We start from the raw sequence: 4,833 nt of genomic DNA on the forward strand, positions 1-4,833 counted from the left end.
TTATTCGAAATTGGGCTTTTCACAATCCAACGATATATCCAAAGTGCGAACTAGTTGGTGATGGTTTATGAAAACTGCCAGTATGCATGCTACACGGAGTTCTGACAGGGCTGTGCATGGCCTAATAAACAGGCAAGATATAACCCACGATCGCCATGGTTTCGTTGTCAATTCGTGTTTGTGGTAATAATGACAGCAACAATAAAACCATCTGTATCTTACGATCTTCATCATTCTTGACAGATCACCAGCCTCCTCTGGATGGTCATATGCATAATAAGCCTATAGCCTACCTTTAGTTTTCATTTAATTTTAAACACGAATCTACTGTCTTTACTGCCGGGAGAGAAAAAATATATTGTATTCTTTTCTGTAGCCTAATTCTGCCTAAGGCTATCAATGAACAGAAAACCGTGTTGGCTAACAATTTATTAAATACTCCTGTTATTGTCGTCAACGACGTCGCTGTAGGCTACTGCCTTTTCAGCGCCTTCTGCTTATGATGATTCAGTCTTTTGAATTCGTTTGGCCTTGCCATGCAGTTGTAGGCTACAACGTGCCATTCCCTTCATGTGTTTTATCAAAATGTTGTATGCCCTCATGGACAGTAGCTCCGTGATGTCTGCATCTTTCCATGTCGGAGATTTTCTGGACAGCACTATGCCACTCCATCATAACACTGGCATTTAAGTCAGATTTAACCACATGGACGCACGAAAGAAACGTCACCAACACGCCCTCTCACTAGGTGTGAATTTTAACCGCATGTTCTACGCCTCGTTCAGACACAGCACATTTACATAATGTCCGGAGGAAATACTAGGTCGGGGGTAGTATAAACACCGGGTGAATTCGGACTTCCATATGACCGGTTATGTCGTTCAGATATACGGCCCCACCGTTTAACATCGGCAGAACCTCCGGTCTTACACGTATGTCTGAAAGCGCTTAGTGTCAAATGACTGGTACTCTTACCTTATCCACAACGTATGAGCCTGTCAGGATTGTCCCCAAACAGATATGGCCGCTCTGCTGCAAAGAGTCCTGAATTTGAACAATATACTGGATAAGTCTAATAGCAGTAATAACATACTTGTAATTCCATACAGTTTTATAGCAGTAATGACATGAAGTGTAAATCAAACTTCTTAATACCTTTGTATTTGTAGGTTGTCTCCTCACAGGCCTGATTTAGTGCAGATTGGTACTTAGGTCAATGTTATGTAGGTGCTGAATTTCAGAGAAAACCTTTAAAAAGATAAGAACAAATTACATGTTTGCTTGGCAGAAGAACATCTGAAAAATATTTTGTAGTGAACTAAATGCCAAATGTTAACTCACAGTTCAAATGTGGTGTAAAGCTGGGTATTCAGTAAGGATTTCCTGTGTGGAGTGGCGTTGAATAAATGCCACTCTGTCACTGATTGTTCTCCTTATTCTGTTTTCAATCGTATTTAGATCAGGGTTTACTTTTTAACACTCCTCCTTCATTTTTGTCTAATTGTCCTGTAAATGTTACATTCAATTTAAAGTAAAGGTCAATTTGGTTAAAGAAATGTAATAAGTAGTAATATATGGTGTTTAATCATCATCTGAAAACTTACATTGGATTTGGATACGCTTTCATCACCAAGAACATCTACAACCTGTCAGTGTAAAAAGATCATCAGTGAACATATGCACACGCACGCACGCACACACACACACACACACACACACACACCATACCTGAACTACAGTGTTTGCATCCTGGGTAGCAGGTATCTGTGTGAATAGAAAAAAAAATAAGTGTGGTTTCCCTCACATTGGATTGAGTTTTGTCCTGGAATCAAAGTAAACGGCAATAAGGATCACAGTGAAATGTAATTCTGAAAGCTTCTGCTTGAGATACAGATGCATTTTGCTTTGTGAGGAAAAGGTGACTTGCCTGTGATGAATTTTGCCTTTTCCCATACTTTGCTCGATGGTATCCAATTTCAGGAAGGCTCAGTGGGATTCTTTCCTTCTTGAATTTGTTTTTAGCATTCCCAACCAACTATAATATGAAAGGTTATATAAACCAATTAGCCTAGAGGAAAATTCAAATGCGATGGCCTGGTTTATACAGGTGTTAAGCAACATACCAACAGAAGTGAAGAGTGTCATAGGCATACATGATTCAATTGCATCTGTAAGTGAGCAGACTACAACAACCTGAATACCCCTGACAGGAATATCCCATCCCATTATCCCTACTTGTTAGGTGCCCTAAAAAAGGACCCTCACTACAGCCAGTAGGCCTAACTGTATGTTTATTACTTTAATAATCTACTTACATGCATATCCTGGTCCTGTGCGATCCCGGAGGAAAGGGTGCTTAGATACAGCAGCAGCACAAATGTCATGATACTGGATACCTTTGAAATTAAACATAGAGATGGAGTAGCCTATATTTTAAATGACTTAATGATTTAAATGACTGGTTGTTGTTTTACGTGAATGCAAATGAAGAACAGTAAGTAAAGCTGTAGGCTACCTCATGCTACACACTTACCACATAGAAATTGAATCAAATAGGACCTGTATAATCTGTGTGCAGCAGTATGAACGTCAGGACTACCTCCATTAATGTTAGCTTTCATTTCAGGAGAGTTGGAAACACGGGAAGTTGAAAAGTCTGTGCTGAAATAGTAAAATAGACAGAATATTTGGCTAACATTCAGTTTAAGCATAGCATACAAGCCAAGGCATAATGCTATCTTATAACTTAAAAAACTAACGGTAGGCTAAATAAGGCTGCTAAGCTATAACGTTATGTTAAACAAAAAGTTAAGGTTAACGTTCACGAACAGTGACACGTTGATCTTACCTTTAGCTGCTAGTTGTATGCTATAGCCTATAATGAGGTCATGGTTAAAACGTCTCGTTTCCATTTAATATGTAGAATATATCATGTAAGGTATAGCAGAGACGGTTGATAAAGCTAGTTAACTATAGAATCTTTGGGTATAGTTTCTGACAAACGTCAACATTAAAAAAGCTTGAGATATGTCAAAATGTTGCACTCACCTCCTGTAGTAACGTTGACTCAACTGTCAAATTCTGTTACCATTTTTTAAGAAGATTCCACACGCGCGTCATCGCCTCGAGCAACACCTGTGCGCCCATCGAGTTATCCGACTGTGTTCTGCTGCTATTTTGGCATAGGCAGTAGGCCTAGCCTATGCTCGTCTAGTTTTTCCAAAATAGTTAATTACACACAATTAACAAAACACCACACAAGTAGCTGAATGCTTCAGATCTTTTGCGCAATTAAACACTAGTCAAACTAGGCGATTACTCATCAAAACTCTTATTTTGTTGTCATAGCCTATCACAGGCCTAGCATCATATTATCTGATTAGGTTAGCCTATGTTTTGAATCAGTTAGGCCTAGGCTACACAGCAATATAGGCCTGTAAAAGATAAATTCAAGAAAATTATTCTTTCTCAGCTGGAGATCCTCCAGGAACCTTGATTAAATTGGGTTCTTTGGGGAACCTCCTTTCATACTGAAAAATCGTTAAGGTTCTTGCAGAGACCTCTAAGAGCAGCAAAGCACGTTTGAGTTCTCAGAAGAGCCCCTGGGTTCTTGGAGTAACATTGAGGTTCTTCAAGGAACTATCCAATTTTTACAGTGGGCCCTATATAGTTATAGCGACAGTGCCTCATACATTAAGAAGATGAACATGAAACCGAATTACCATTCAGGGTATGAAAAACGGAAGAAACGCCACGAGAATGACAGCGGGAAAACGCCACGAGAATGACAGCGGGAACAGCAGTCGGGTAAACTTGCGTTCGTTCCATGGTTTGATGTCAACATGCGTCTCTCCAGCGCATGTTGCTGGTCTAGCATAGGCCTACCTAACAGGGAAGTGAATCCCCTGATCTGTCTGCGGCTTGCTTGCCAACCTTTCCCAGTCACAGTACTTGGCAAAGTTGTGAAATATAATCGCATATTCCGTTTGTCTGAATGCGGGCGACTGGCTACATTTTTTTTTAAATGACCGCATCTTTAAATGCGTTCATAACGTGCAGCTCGGGATGAAACTAGCAGTTTTTCAGCAGAAATATGCGAGGACCCGTTAAAACTAATAGTTGATTTCACTCTTCCCATACATTTTTAAAATAACTAATTGTTTTACAATGTTTCAGTCAAGCTTTATAGCCAACTGAACGTGCAAAATGGAAAGTTAGGCATATAGCCTAATGTATTAACTTTGATTCGCTGTGCTGCATGGACAGTAGATGCACATCGTAAATTAGGCCTATATGAAGTATTAAAATGATTGTTTAAATATAGCCTACATATGTATACATATTAAAATCAGATTATGTGCTACACAGTTTAGATCAAGTTGGACAGTAGCACATGTTAATCATGGGTAGTTGGACAGTAGCACATTTTAATCATTTTTTATCTATAGTGGCTGGTGAAAGAGTTGAGTAGCTTTTCCTTTTTTTTTTTCAGGGGAATTAGTGGGTAGTGTCCCCACCAAAGCTCAGACCAAACCTACGCCCTTGCTTCAAATTATGGTAAAATTTAATTTTTGGTAGCTAATTTAGATACACTTGTGGTGTGGGTGCTTGCGTTTCTTTAGGAATCCGCTGTCTTGGTTTGTATAGAAATGAATAGTAAGTGACACATACACATAAGAGGACGGAAACACGGGGTGCAAAAGGGGGCGATCTGATACAAAGTAAACAGCACCATGTCTCGGTGTGCTGTTATTCATGCACACATGCTACCCAGATGGTCTAGAGCAAAGATTCTAGAGCGGAGCTCTGTACTAGAATCTTTGGTCTAGAGTC

At 39.6% G+C, this 4,833-nt stretch overlaps 1 long non-coding RNA gene across 3 annotated transcripts; it reads right to left on the minus strand.

Moving 5' to 3' along the window:
* Positions 1–972: 972 nt before the first annotated feature.
* LOC143131707 (uncharacterized) lies at positions 973–2,616 on the minus strand. 3 transcript variants are annotated; one of them, XR_012988179.1, is made up of 8 exons: positions 2,534–2,616; positions 2,316–2,396; positions 1,928–2,035; positions 1,729–1,764; positions 1,605–1,646; positions 1,342–1,506; positions 1,156–1,248; positions 973–1,044 (listed from the first exon to the last, which is right to left on the minus strand). It is a non-coding gene; the product is annotated as an uncharacterized LOC143131707 (long non-coding RNA). The 3 variants fall into 3 exon arrangements; XR_012988181.1 differs by having other exon boundaries at positions 1,729–1,822; XR_012988180.1 differs by having other exon boundaries at positions 1,928–2,068.
* Positions 2,617–4,833: the final 2,217 nt, after the last annotated feature.

The sequence above is a fragment of the Alosa pseudoharengus genome, unplaced genomic scaffold (genome assembly GCF_046254945.1).
Source record: "Alosa pseudoharengus isolate Yale_2024_CS ecotype anadromous, Long Island Sound unplaced genomic scaffold, YU_APseudo_1.1 YU_APseudo_1.1_scf_18, whole genome shotgun sequence".
NCBI classification, from domain to species: Eukaryota; Metazoa; Chordata; class Actinopteri; order Clupeiformes; family Clupeidae; genus Alosa; species Alosa pseudoharengus.